This window comes from Anthonomus grandis, chromosome 4 (genome assembly GCF_022605725.1).
Source record: "Anthonomus grandis grandis chromosome 4, icAntGran1.3, whole genome shotgun sequence".
In the NCBI taxonomy this organism is placed as follows: domain Eukaryota; kingdom Metazoa; phylum Arthropoda; class Insecta; order Coleoptera; family Curculionidae; genus Anthonomus; species Anthonomus grandis.
Window position 1 is genome coordinate 26,185,337 of NC_065549.1, and position 14,810 is coordinate 26,200,146.

A 14,810-nucleotide genomic window follows, 5' to 3' on the forward strand; every position below is an offset into this window, starting at 1 on the left:
AAATTTGGGAACAGCCGTCTTATGCAGCATCGTTCGTCCGCCACTTATATAAATGTAGACTTTATTGAAATGTTTTTCACAAATAAGTCTATTTTTTAGTAAAACCTCATCCATAACATATATTTCTTGGTTTCCACAATTATTTATCCACTCAGCGAATATTGCTGGCTTTTTTAAAGCAAACTTAAAAAAACTTATGATATTGTTTGTCCTTTTCTTCACGTTACTGCATCCACAATAAACGCAAATAATCATTTTAAGTGACGACCTATTAACAACATTTATTTAAAAACAAGCAAAATAAATCTGCTCAATTAAAAGTATTAAAAAATAATAAAGGAAGTTCAAATTTAATAATCTAGGTGTGTGCGAAAACTCCTAAGCTTGTTCGTCCGCTCTCTAGAGAATGAAATGATACACGAGATTTTTAAACGAGACTGGGGCGTGCTTCTTGTTGCGCCATCTATCCGCCGGCCGCTTTTAGTGGTACGATTTTGCCCGTTAAGTTGCGCATCTTTCCATATTCTCAATCAACGATATGACAATGTAATACAATTTAGTATTTGGCGCCCGCAAACTCTTAATATGATTTGTTAACCAGCCTAGCATTATGGGGGACCAAGATTTTCGTCACAGTGAAAAAGGTATGTTCGTCGGTGTTTATTAATCATTCTATGGTTTTTGACAGCCTTATCTTTTTATTTATTAGTTTTTTTAGATAGTTATTTATTTTTATACAATATTAAGGATAAAGGGTTTTTGTCAAATCTACCAATTTTCTTTATAATTTAGGATTACTTTGTAATTTATTTTGACTTTCTCAGAAATAATTGAATTGTGCATGCCACACACTCAGACGCATGTATCGTTGTCCAGTGTTTAAGTCTAGTGGCTCTCGGGCGAACTCGACTTAATACTCGGGGTTCGGATCCGCGCGTCGATTCAAAATAGGCAGCGAGCGACGATCCCCTTATATTAGGCAACCAACCGTACTTAAAATATTTTTCTTTTGAGTTGCAAATAAATTTCTTATTTATTCGTGTTTATATTTCACCTATGATATTTTACATACCTAAGTGAAAAATATAATGTAATTTTAATATAGTTGCTTTGTTACTTTAGAACGTATTTATATTTAAACTGCTCTTAAGATTTGTAGGTATAACAACATAAAAAAACAACATATTTTGATTTATTTTGAAAATAAGTTCATTCAAATGTAAAAAAAAATAACGATTAAACCCAACACGACAGAAAAAATATAACAACAAGTTATCTTTTTATGCTGACAATAAGAGGTGACTTAAAATTAAAATGTATTGATGATTAGCCCAATTGGCTAAGGGTGTTTTCTCTTAACTTGTGTATGAATAAAACTAAATTTCGATGCTAAAAACGTGCTGTTGTAGGGTTGTCAAGTACTCCGCGCTCCATCAAGTCCACAAATGCTGAACAACTTGCTGCAATTGGTGGAAATGCGTCAATCTATTGGTGGCAGTGTCCATGACATTTCGTTGCGCTAAAGCACATAAAGCGTCCCCAATCAGGAAGTGACCAGGTGTAAGGACATGGAGATCATTGGGATTGGAGGAAAGGGGTGTTAAGGGTCTGGAATTTAACATCGCCTCCACTTAGGCAATTATAGTGCACAGATCCTCAAAAACTAAATTTCGATTTCCAACAATACGAACTAAATGCCCTTTAGCCGATTTTATTGATGATTCCATAAACCGCCTTGGTGTGGTGACCTTGCTGGGATAAAATGCCACTCGATATAATTTTCTAGGCAATAATTCTTAAAAGAAATATAATTTTGAATGATGATTTGATGACATAAAATCGAGAATTTGAATTAAGTCGCTATTAGCCCCGATAAAGTTACTACCATTATAGGTGTAAATATGCTTACAGAAGCCGCGTTGTGAAACAAACAAGCAATTCAAGAATGAATTTGTGCTAAGATCGCCTACTAACTCAATGTGCACAGCTTTTGTAACGAAGCATACAAACAAACACATAAAACCCTTTACAATTTTTCGGTTTCAAAGCTTTCCATCTTTTAAATTAAAAGGGCCAGCAAAATCAATCCCACAAGAATTAAAAGGTCGTAGAGGGGTTACGTTAATACGAGATTTTGGTAAACTTCCCATCTTCTGTGTTAAGGGCATTGGCTTTACTCTAATACATGTTACACATTTTGATATGATATTTCGGACAGTACTTCTACCATTGATGATCCAGAACCTTTGTCTAACACTTGCAAGAATACATTGAGCTCCAGCATGTAATTGCTTTCGATGTTGCTCCATAATAATTAATTTTGTAAGAGGGTGTCTATTGGGTAAAATCATAGGGTGCTTAACGTCAAACGGTTCCTTCGACTTTGTTAAACGACCGCCATAGAAAATTAATCCATTTCTATAAAATGGGTAAAAAATATAAAATTAATGCAGACTCTATTTCAGATTCAGTAAGTGATTTTTGAAGATTTCTTTTATTAGGTTAAATGCGTGCATTATTAACAAGTACTTTAATCTGTGGGGACCAGTAGAAATTTTCTTAATTTTTGTTAGTATTACAAAAAAAAAATCTCCAAAAAAATCCAAACACCCACGAAAATTTTCGAAAAAATGGTTTTTATTTTTTTATAAATAAACTATAACTCTGACAACTTTTTGTATAAAATAAAAGTTCTTGAGAATATTAAGAGGTATCCGTCTGTCAAAACGAAGAAGTTCTAGCTATTATAGAATCGCAGAAAATTGAAAAAAACTAGTAAACATAAATATTGAATTATCAAGAGCCCTATGGAAAAATTTCAATTTTTTATTTTTCAATCCTGTAATACTTCAGAATACCTTTAAAAAAGGTTATTACCAATTTGACTCTAAAATGAACAAAACCTATTTCTTTGCATTTTTCGATTTTCGAACAAAATCCGGGGTCAAAATGATCATTTTTTCAAAATATGCTCCGAATTCAAAATTTCTTTTTTCTGCTTAAAGATGACTTAAAAAGTATTAAAAAAGCCTTATGACAAATTTTTCCACGATTCATACGAGTGCCACAATCTAAAGAGAAAGATCAGGTCCTATAAGAAGCAATGTATTAGGATAGGAAAGATGATAGAAAGAAATTGGTAAAGTATTAATATAAATTTATTACCAATTTAGCAACCCCGACTAAAAGAACCCCAACTAAAATAAAACTATTATTACTGTTTTTTTTTCCAGATATTTATACTTTTTTCTTCCCGTTATGCTACTATTACTATTACTATAAATATTATCTTTCTTGTAAATATTCCTAAACCTTAAAACACCCTGTATATTTATATTATCAATTATTATAAATAATATTTTCCTTATATATGCCTTCAACCTTATAACCCCTTGTATAATTCTATTTTTATACTATTATTACCCGCATAAATATCCCGTAATATCAATACCCTCTGTATATTTCAATATATATGTATTAATATTTATATTCCATTTATTTATCCTAGTAATTTATCAAAAAACCGTTCAAATTTGTCCCCATAATATTAATAATTCATTAATAAAATAATTCATGACGTCACGAGACGAACACGACGCGTTTATAATTGTGACCAGACATCATCCATCCTTCTCTAAAACCGCTTTTCCTACTCTAACTGGGAACGCAAATGGGCCGGCCGGGCCCGTAAAAAATGTAAATAAGATGAGACGTCAGATGCGCGGCGAATTTTCCCGCCGCAATAAAAACCATTCGATAAAAGATATGCACATATTCGGAAAATTTAAAGTTTCCTGATATCGTCACTGCCAATTCCTGATCATTTCCACCCATTTTAAGCCGCTAATTCTCGAATTGAAAAAGTCGGATCCGCCCGAACGTATAATTTGCCGCCATGACACCGAAAACCCCGCGGTTGCGTCGTCTGGCCATGTGCGACTCGATAGTGACGTCGTCCGTATGCTTTTACATTAGGTGCTGGACCGCCAACTTTATTGTACCATGAGCTGGCTTCCTGTATCTCCAGGGTACATAGTCTCCGGTGATTTCAGAACAAAAATGGATTTTGTAGGTATCATAGGTATGCCGGTATTAACCGTCAAAGTTAAAAAAAGGTGTGGAGTAAAAACTACTCTACGTAGAAGTTTGTAGACTATGTCGAAAAATAGGATTTAAAAAGTTTTTAAATCGCTGAAAGTTTGAAATCTCCAGGTCCTGCCCATAAAGGGTTACTAAAAAAAGTAGAAAAAAAACGGTCAAAAAAAAGGCTCAAAAAGGGGTTTATATTTGTTAACACAGCTCACCCTGTATAATACCTAGCGCCATGAGTAATACTTCTATTTAATCCTAAATGATTAAGCTTTCAAACGGTGTAAACAAAAAAAATTTTTAAAAATTTTTAGAAGTAAAAAAAAAATTATTTCTCAAAAAATTCACTTTTTTTTTCGAAATTTTTTTTTTTAAGTTTGTGCTTGTTTATCTCGGAAGCATTTGCTTTTTGAAAAAAAAAGTTTTAATTAAAAAGAAAGTTACATTTACGTAGAAAAGGGCCGTTTTATCCCCATTGTTGGGAACTTTACCGTTTGAGCCCCACAACCGGTCTGCGAGGTACCGCGCAAAAAGTTCAAATTTTATTCACAGAAAAATCCCACTTCCAATGAGTTTTTTTTAAAAAGCGCCCTTTCTGCACTGCTTCCCATTGAGGGCTTTGACGTCAGTGAGTTTCAGAAAATTCGGCTCTGTCAGTTTTCCACAAACCGCTGCAGCGGCTGTTTTCGCGAAAAAAGCGGGGTTTTCAGGTGAACTAACGTGTTTCCAATTAGAATTTTTTGACAAGCCTTGAATTTCTGCGACGCGATTCGCCACAAAATTGTCTAAGTACTGGGTTCTTGAGCAAGTCAGGACAAAACTATAGGGGAATCTGTCCAATAATGAATACTTGAAATCTGAATATCTAATGCATTTAAAACCGTATTAGCTAGTTGTGCAAGAAGCAATGCTCCACAAAGTTTCAATCTAAGTATTGTGGTAACCTTTACAGGCGCAACTCTAGATTTTGCGCAAATTAACTGTACTAGAATATTTCCTGAGTTATCTATAGATTTGATGTATAAGCATGCTCCATAAAATGTCTCACTAGCGTCGCAAAACCCGTGGCATTCTACATGTACAGCGTTGTCTATAAGACATTGCCGCGTAATTCTAATAGAATTTAACAAATCTAAATTACTATAAAATCTATTCCAGGAAGTTAATAAATCTATGGGTATGGCTTCGTCCCATTTTAATTTCCATAGCTTTTGTAAGATTACCTTGGCACTCACTGTGACAGGACCAACTAATTCAAGAGAGTCAAATATTTGAGAAACCACTGAAAGAATCAACCTTTTGGTTACCATACCAGCGCCAACATGTCTCATGTGAATAACATACTCTAGGCTATCTTGACTAGCCTGCCAAAACACTCCTAAAGTTTTATTTGCATTGTCATCTGTTATAAGATATCCAGGAGATGGTTCTGTGTCCTTTGCTAACTCTTTCAAAATTTCTACTTTGTTAGAATTAAGTAGTGGAAACCCGCATTGAAGTAAAATGTCAGCGAAAGACCTACCTAACTCTATTGCATCATTTATAGAAGGTGTCACTAAAATTAAATCATCAACATAGAACGACTTATAAATAACTCTTACTCAGTTTAGGATGGGTATCCTGGATGTCCTTTGCAATTTGTTGTAGACGATGAGGCCGATGCAGTACCGTATGTAACTATATTAAGTCTAAAATGTTCTATTGGGTTTTGTGGGTCATTCCTCCAAACAATCCGCTGCAAGTCACGATGTGAAGGTGCCACACTAACCTGCCCATACATTTTTTCGATATCAGCTGTAAGTATAACACTATGCTCCCTAAATCTAACCAAAATGTCAAACAATTCATCCTGCACTGTCGGACCAACCTTTAAAACATCGTTTAGAGAAATTCCACTAGATGTCTTGACACTTGCATCGAATACTACTCTCAATTTAGTAGTTGAACTAGCTTTATTAAATACTGCATGATGCGGAAGATAATAGACTGGAATACCTAAATAGATTTCTTTCTCTGGAATAATTTGTCGTATGACTTTTAGTTGTCTATATTCTAACATGAAATCTGTATACTTTTTCTTAAATAATGGATTTTTTAAGAATCTTTTCTCTAAAAGTTGAAATCTGAGTTTAGCTATCTCCAATAAATCACCTAAATTTAAACAATTACTTTTAAGCGGTAAAGTTACACAAAACCTGCCACTCTTTTCTCTACTCAGACTACTAATGAAGTTATTTTCACAAACTATTTCTTTAAAGGAATTTATTTTCTTTATGCCGACTTCTTCTATTGACCAAAACCTTTTTAAGGTTTCATTAATACCAAACCCAACATAATGACAGACGGGCCTATTACGAACAATATCAGATTTAACTGATGAAAATGGACCAGACACCAACCAACTAAAAAAGTTTTCTGAAGCAGCGGTTTGCCTTTCCCCAGTCTAATTTAACCAACACAAAACAAATCAAAAAAGATTGATGCACCTAAAAATATATCTATTTTTGCCGCTTTGTTAAATTCTGGAATTTCAAGTTCTGAGATTTCAAATGAATATAATGAAATAGTTGAAGTTATATTGTCTAAGATTAAAACAAGGACAATAACAAGAAATTTCTGCTTTAAAAATAATTGTGTACCGATCTTAAAGTTAGATAGGTTGCATTATTAATTTGACTTATTGTTTGATTTATGCCGCAAATAGGAACATTTTTTCTATGTAGCTTTACATCCAACCTACTAGCTAGTTCTCGGGTAACAAAATTAACTTGGGAAATCTAAGAGTGCTCTGCATTGAATGAATTCATTTCTAGAATTTTTAATTTCAACAATTGCCGTAGATAGCAATATCTGATTGAAATTTTGTTTACCTACACTATTGCAAGAAGTGGCGACTAACACTTCTTCATCGACATTATCGTGCTGCCGAGAGCCTTCTGTCACTGGACAAGAAGCTTTTATATTAGAAGGTGATATCTTTTCATTGTATAAAAGAGTATTATGCTTGGATGTGCATTTTTTACAACCAAATAGTGTACAGTTATCTACTTGATGGCTTGAACAAAGACAGTTCAAACATAACTTTAACCTTTTAACTTGCTCGATGCGCTGAGCAACTAGAAATCCTAAGAATTGTTTACAATAATGCACATAAGGAGACCTCATGCAGAATTCACATTTGAGGTTATGACATTTATTTTCAAATGCACCATATGATGCCTTTGCAAAACTACCATGAGTACTTTTAGAAGATCTATTATTGTAATTTATTCTATCTAAGATCTTAGCCTTACTACTTAAGAAGTCTGTAAAATTGCTAAGTTTCGGAGCACTACCAAAGTCTGAAATTGACTTCTCTTCTCACTTCTTTTTTATCTTTAAATTTATTTTTCTCGACATAAAAAAATATTACTAGTCTATCCCAATACTCTACTGGCACTTCTAAAGCTTTTAAAGCCGTAAGATGTTTTCTATTTGATCAACTAATCCTTGTATGTTGCCATGAGATCCCTGTCTAATCACCGGAGTGTCAAACAATGCTGTCAAATGCGAATGTATTATAACAGGTTTAATATAAAAACGCTTTTTGAATAAGTCTAAAGCAATTGTATAATTAACCCTTTTTGCTTCTCCTTCAAGAGAGTCTAACAAATAAAAGAATTTTTGTACATGCTCTAAGCATTTTTGTTCATGGTCTAAGGGTTTTTACCAATGAGAGTTTTAAAAGTCTCAAAAAATTGAGGAAATTTATCAAAACCACCATGAAATTTAGGCAAACCTATATTTGGTAATTTAGCATTTGCACTAAATACCTGTGGACCTTGATTTAAACTAGCTGAAGGTATTTGTTTAATACTATTGAAATTTGATCAATTTTGTTCTACTTTTAGTCTGTTTATATCCACATAAAATATTCATCTTGAAAAAATTAATATTCGGCACTATAGTCGCCTTCGTGCGGGTTCAAAGGTCACCACGTAATATGAATCAAATTGAAAAATCAGTGGCTGCGAAAATGTTATTTCCTTGAGAGTTTGACAATACATTGAACGCCGTCATGTCACATATTAAAGCCGCGTATACACCTTAGATCATAATTATTAACTGACGTGATGCCTTTAACGCCGTAAAAATTATCGCCGTTGGTTATGTCCTTTCATGACGAGAAAAAGCCCATAAGTATAAAGCCCGTTGGGGTATACTCCTCATCGGTATATGCCTAGAATCCCCGATATTCTGTTAAGTTGCCAGACATAATATTTACTTTTCTTTTTTGAAAAATTGTCCGAAATAGACGGCATTCTCAATAACAATTTTTCTTTACGCAATAATATCTAAATCTAAGCATTTCATATTTTTTTATGAGAGCAAAAATGCCTCCCTAGCCTTTCATTAAAATTGTACATATTTCTTTTAAAAATGGTTGTTACCTAAATTTTTGAGAAATTAGTATACGATTTAGCATGACCCTATGTATGTGCATAACATACTAATTTGGCGATTTCAGGGCACAGCGTCTAATTTTTAACGATTATTTGATCTTGTCTTCTTCTTTGTTTATGTGTGATTGTGTTTTTTTGTAATAATTATTGGGAAACTATACATTTTGGTATAATAACAAACAATTAATTTGTATTGTGTGTGATGCAGTGCAGTCAGAGACCAGAAAACTACTTTCTTTGTTTAAAGGCAAGTTCATGTTACAATCTCACTTTTAAAATGACATTTTAATTTTATGATTTATTATTTGTCGTTCGACCCAATCTATACGTTGATGCACAGAAAATTAAAAAAGTTGTGTTATCTTTTCTTTTATATCAGTTAAAAGTCAAAAAAAGATAAAAAATAACTAAAAAAAAACTGGTGAATGCGGCGGGCATTTCTATCTCCCAGGGCATTCACCAATTTATTTACTTAGCTTTTTTAAAAAAGATAAATACGAGGGCAGCTACGACAGTTCTTTAAAATGTCGTTTTCTTATGAATTTTTATTTATTTACACATTACAAGGCAAAAAAAGATTGAAACTAACTATTAAAAAAATTGAGAATGCGCCGGGCATATCTATCTCCCAGCGCATTCACCAATTTATTTACTTAACTTTGTTTAAAAAAAAATTTTCTTGTACTTTTTAATCATACCTAAATAATAAACGAAATGCAAAAAGAAAACTAATTATTTTAATAACGAAAAAGAAAATAAGGGATTGCTTAGAATGTACAAAAAGAAGTAGCTAAAGCGCTTGGAATTAGTTTAAGAATGGTGCAAAAGGTTGTATATGAAAACAAGAACAATCTTATTTCCAAGCAGGAAACAAAGTGTAAAAGGAAGAAGCCGAAGACTGAAGATTAAGTGAATGTGTAAAAATGAAGTAACAAATTTGACTAAAAAAAGAAACTAATTATAACTATCATTATCACTAACAGAGTCGGAAAACTCTTCATTTTCCGAATCTTCTCATAATAAGATCTTGACCCTGCCCATATAAGCTCAATGACATTAAACTGACAATGGTTTGGTGGCAATCTTAAAACTTCATGGCCATATTCATGTACTATTTCGTCAACAGCATATATTTTTGGTCTTTTCAGCATCTTGCCAAGATTTTATTCCACTTCCGTTTGAAAATATCCAAGTTTCATCTAAGAATACCACTTTCTTTAACTTTGATTTTTGATTTTGTGTATATTGTCTTTAAAATCCTATTCGTTGGCTCACAATATTTGGTAGTTCACACAAATATCTTCTATTGCAGTCTTTTTTATAGCGAAAACCTATGCTTTTAATTAATTTTGATTTTGAAAAGTGCAATTTCCAAAGTGCCGCTTTGCTTTAAAACATCCCTCAAAAATGGCAGCGTTATATTTGTTTTTAGCCTATATAGTTCATAAATCCTATCCCTTACTTCCATTTTTACACATTCACTTAAATCTTCAGTCTTCGGCTTCTTCCTTTTACACTTTTTTTCCTTCTTGGGAATAAGATTGTTCTTGTTTTCATATGCAACCTTTTGCACCATTCTTAAACTAATTCCAAGCGCTTTAGCTACTTCTTCTTGTACATTCTTAGGCAACCCTTTATTTTCTTTTTCGTTCTCGAAGTAATTAATAACATTAAGTACCATTTTTTTGGCTTGAGGATTTAGAAATCCACAAAAAGGCTTTTTCTTTTCCATAATTTGAAATTTAAATTATCTTGTGACAAATAATGTTATCCGTCAATCGAAACGAGACAGGCCTGTTTGTTATGAAAGTAATTGTTTTAGAACCACTGACATTTATCATTTTATCTTCTTTTGATACATTAACGCTGCATATATCTGTTTCGTTTATCTTACGCGTTGTAGTTAAAAAACGTTGTTGCGCAAATTGAAATGAAACGTAACTACAAAAGTTTGTCGTTGATAATCCGATACACCCGCACGATAAGAGCGATTTTGACTATATCATATAGAGACTCATCTAACATACTAATTTAACATACTAAACTAATATTCTCAAATTCTCTACAAAGAGGCTCTACATTTGATAAGCGAACCTTCAATTCAGATAATTGAGATTCACTAAAACTAAAAATAAAATTTTGAAAGGTTTTTAATTTGTCTAAGATTTGCTTCCGGCGTTTAATAAATCTATTTACTTTATCATCCTCTTCCACCGCAGCTGTTTTCCTACCCATTTTACTAAGATTTGTCTATATATGTCTAAGTATTGTCCAAAAACCGTTAAACAGGTTACGTTGAAAACTAATATTCACTAAATAACAACTAATTCAACTTTAAGTTGACGCCTATTGCAACCATGGAATGTTCAACTGTTTACTATAATGTCTAAGTTCCCATTTATTAAGATTCAAAACGTTAAACGTTATTTTACCGATAACTGTGCGAATAACAATAATATAATCCACGAACGGCAAAGCTATCGATCGAATCTTCCACCTGCTTTAATAATATTGTTTCGCTATTAAAGGATGCCTAATATATTATAATATGTAGTAGGGTGGATATTTTAAATGTAAAATAATGGCCTAAATATCCTTAATTTACCCAACCAAGCGTATATAACTATTATGTCTAAATTGTAAAAAACAACTAAAAATTTCTGTTAATATATTTGAGAACGTGCTATACGATTTGAAATAGGATGGAAAGAGAGGACTTATATGGGGACTTACCAGTGCTTGTTTACGCCGCCGGCCATTGATATTTCGCACCAAATTCAATGTTTATTTATACTAACTGGATTATAATTAGGCACGATGGAGCAAAGGATGATTAGCCCAATTGGCTAAGGGTGTTTTCTCTTAACTTGTGTATGAATAAAACTACATTTCGCTGCTAAAAACGTGGACTGTATTTTTATATTGAATCGTAATGTTACTTCAATGGCGGAGGCAGTGAAACAGATTGATAAAGTCCAGTGCAACGATATATTAGAATGGTCACCCGTCAAAACACCAGCATTCCACCTGCCAAACAATGTCATCCACCTTTTATTTACATTGTTTGGCAGGTGGAATGCTGGTGTTTTGACGGGTGACCATTCTAATATATCGTTGCACTAGACTTTACCAGAGACAACCAACGAGACTGTCCACTAAAGGGGATTATTCACCCATGAATTTCTGTGTCCTGGATAACTTTTTTATTTTACAATATTTTTTAATGCGGTTTTCATTAATAAAAAGTACATATTTTTTTCAAGAGTTGATAGGTGCTAGTTTTTTTAATTTCTAAAATTTTGATTTTTTATTTAAAAACCAAAAAGATAAATAAAAAAATCTATCCATACGTCTCTAGATACATCGACTTTAGAAATATTATATTAAAAAACTATTTCAAAAAAATTAATAATAAACCTTCGAGAATGAAAATACAAAATTCAGGCATTTTCTTACAATTTCTTGAACCGCCGATAAGTTTAGTATCATATGACAACAACGCGCGGCTGGGCTAGCGTGAAATAAATCAAGAAACGCGCGACGCTTGTTCGGATTGATTTGTGCAAACGACGGTATCGGCTACTCGTCAACAGCAATTCAATATTATGTAAAATTGAAATGTTGATTGGGATTTCACTTAGAAGTATTTTATTGCGAAGGTGTTCCAATTTTCTGCACGATGTTCTTTATACTATTAAGTTTTTTATGTTTATTTTAAAAAAAAGAACGAAAGTCAAGAGTTTATTATTCTAAACGAAAAATTAGGAAGCCAAAAAAGGATCAGTTTAGGCCTAGAATGGCTGCAAATATGGAATAAGAATGCCACATTGCTTTTACTATTTATATATAAATGATTCATTTTGGAAAGAAAAAATGATAAAAAAATTAAAGATTTTTTATTTTAAATGTCTCCCTGAAATCATAGATCCTAGGCATAATAGAGGCATGGAAATTCAAAACCCATCTAGAACTTGAGCTGTAAATGACAATTTTTGTATTACATTTGTTTCGTTTTTCTATTTTCATTAGAATATACCACTTCGTTATATTATAATTTTCATTTTTGTATACTTACTTACATAACTGTTTAATATTGTCTTATATTTTATACAGCTTGTTCTAAAACATGTACCTACGTTATTATAAGTACACACAATATCCATAAACACAAAAAAATTAGTGTAATCTAATGTAACGAGTTCAAAATTGTTATTATTATCTACGTGGTGTGGTGGAGAATATGAGTGATTTTGCATCCCATCATTTAAAAAAAACATGTCTCTAAGACATGTTATTTTGTTTATTATTTTCTCTCTACACATCAGTTATCAAGTAATAGCATGTTTAAGAAGTTATATTTACTGTTTAAGAAGGCATATTTAAAGGTGATTAACATTAAAAGAAATTATTATTTATTTATTTTTTTTATTTCTCTTTGACGAGAGCTCTATATACAGGGTGGCTAAACGAAAACGAAACGGCGGCCATGTCGGGCTTGTAAATGTTTTAAAAAGAAAACGCTCGGACACGTCAATTTAGATTACCACGAGGAAACATTTTCAGAGTATAATACCACCCCCATCTGTCATCTCTTCGCCAGGGTGGAACTAACTTAAAAAATTTTAAATGGAATAGTGGATATAGATTTTTGGTAAACCTGTATTAAATGTTGGGTGTTTGGAAAAACTGTATTAAATCGCAATTCTTTATCGAACTATTAATTTATAACAATCATACATAAACACTAGTCCAACAAATACTGAAAATTGCCATCGTTATAAGCCATGCAATAATACAGATTTATATACAGTGCTTTCATTTCAAAACGATCCACCCTTAATAACTTTCTTAAAACAAAAAAAAAAACACATCAAATTAGATATACAGGGGGACGTTTAATTATGCATTTACTGAAGTTCTGTCAATCACCTCCTCACCTCCAGCTAACCTCACTTTAATATGTCAAATGGGAACCCCCATCGTGTGATACATCATAGTAAGCAGCGTAAAATTCTCTATTCAACGGCACCAAAAAAAGTGAAATCGGTAAATGTGTAAGCAAATAGTTAGCGAAAATGTCTAGAAATAATGAATATTTTATTTACGTCAAACTTTGGTATTTTAAATGAATACTTTTAATGTGGTACCTACATCATTTTAAAATTCTTACATTTTTTATAATAGATCATCAAAAAAAAAAAAAAAAAAAAAAAAAAAAAAAAAAAAAAAATACAAGCAATTTAGAAGTTAAAATGAGTGGCAACAAACAGTACATTTAGTTCAAGCAAATTATTTATTTTTTTTAAGTAAAGAATGTGTACCGTTATTTACGAGAAAAAAGAGTGTCTTCAAATTTTTTGCAAAAATCTTTGCAGTCTTATAAATTTTCATCAATTTTAGTTAAAACAGTGAGTTAATAAAATGGTGTATACGCTAGCCGAAAGAATAGAAATAATTTTCCTTTATGAAGCTCAAGATCGGTGTGCTCGCAGAACCGCGAGAGCATTTAATGAAAGGTATCAAGATAAAAACATGAGCCATAAATACGTATTAGAATTGATACGAAAATTTGAAGAGACGGGATCGATTTGCAATAAGAAAAAATATGAAAATAGAGTTGTCGATGAAGCATGCCCAGTTGAAGTACTAGGACAATTTGCTATGGATCCAACTTTGTCTATACCACAGGCCGTCTATACCACAGACTAACAAATATTTCCACTGGTTCCGTACATAAAGTTTAAAAAAAAAAAAGTTCTTTCCTTATAAAATTCATATTCTTCATGAACTCGGAGAAGATGATTTTGATAGGAGAATTCAATTTTGTGAAGTGATGTGCCAGCGAATTGACGACGATCCCCATTTATTGAAGAACATTTGCTTCAGTGACGAATCGACCTTTTTTTTAAATGGCCTGGTGAACAGACATAACTGTAGATACTGGGATAATGAAAATCCGCATGTTTTTCAGAAAAGGCCATACCCAATATCCCCAAAAAATTAATGTTATGGGAATGAAATAATCGGGCCATTTTTTTTGGAAGAAAATGTGACTGGCAAAATTTATTTAAACCTTTTAGAAAATGCAATATACCCTTCCATCATCCAATCTATGGAAAATCAAGTAGATCAACATGGTGCCATATTATTGAATGAAAATATACATTTTCAGTAGGATAGAGCTCCCGTGCACTACACTTTGGTAGGTCGAGAGTGGCTTGATGAAAATTTTCGAGAAAAAAGGATTGGCAGACGTGGTGCAATCGAATGGCCTGCGCG

The 14,810-nt window shown here is 32.5% G+C and overlaps 1 protein-coding gene across 4 annotated transcripts in view; it reads right to left on the reverse strand.

Annotated features, from left to right (window-relative positions):
* LOC126735327 (pre-mRNA-splicing factor ATP-dependent RNA helicase PRP16) overlaps positions 1-14,810 on the reverse strand; it is a 229,036-nt gene that overhangs the window by 95,370 nt on the left and 118,856 nt on the right. The window lies entirely within an intron of this gene.